Source organism: Acanthisitta chloris, unplaced genomic scaffold (assembly GCF_000695815.1).
Source record: "Acanthisitta chloris isolate BGI_N310 unplaced genomic scaffold, ASM69581v1 scaffold14462, whole genome shotgun sequence".
NCBI lineage: Eukaryota > Metazoa > Chordata > Aves > Passeriformes > Acanthisittidae > Acanthisitta > Acanthisitta chloris.
In genome coordinates, this window is record NW_008661120.1 from 7,480 (window position 1) to 7,843 (window position 364).

Genomic DNA, 364 nt, shown 5'->3' on the forward strand with positions numbered 1-364 from the left:
CAGGCCTTGGGCTCCACCACGTCTAAATGGGTTATGCAAGGCTTGCACAGCAGGCCTCGTGCTGGCAGCGCCGTCCTGGTGAAAAATCAATGCATGGCTTAATTTCATTGGTGAGGATTATGGGTCCTGCCTGACCCGGCAGACCACTTGTGCCTTTTGTCGGGCTAGGCAGGGACAGGGGCCACAACCGCCCGGGGAGCTGGGCAGGGGATGGAGTGGCGTTGTGCTGCTCCCTGCTGGCCCCGAGGCACAGCCCTGCCATGGCCCTGGCGCTGCTCATCCAGCCCCACGCAGGGACGGCACAAACAGCTGCTGCGGAGCCAAGTTCTGTCCTGGAGAAAGTGCTCCAGGCACCACGGGGACC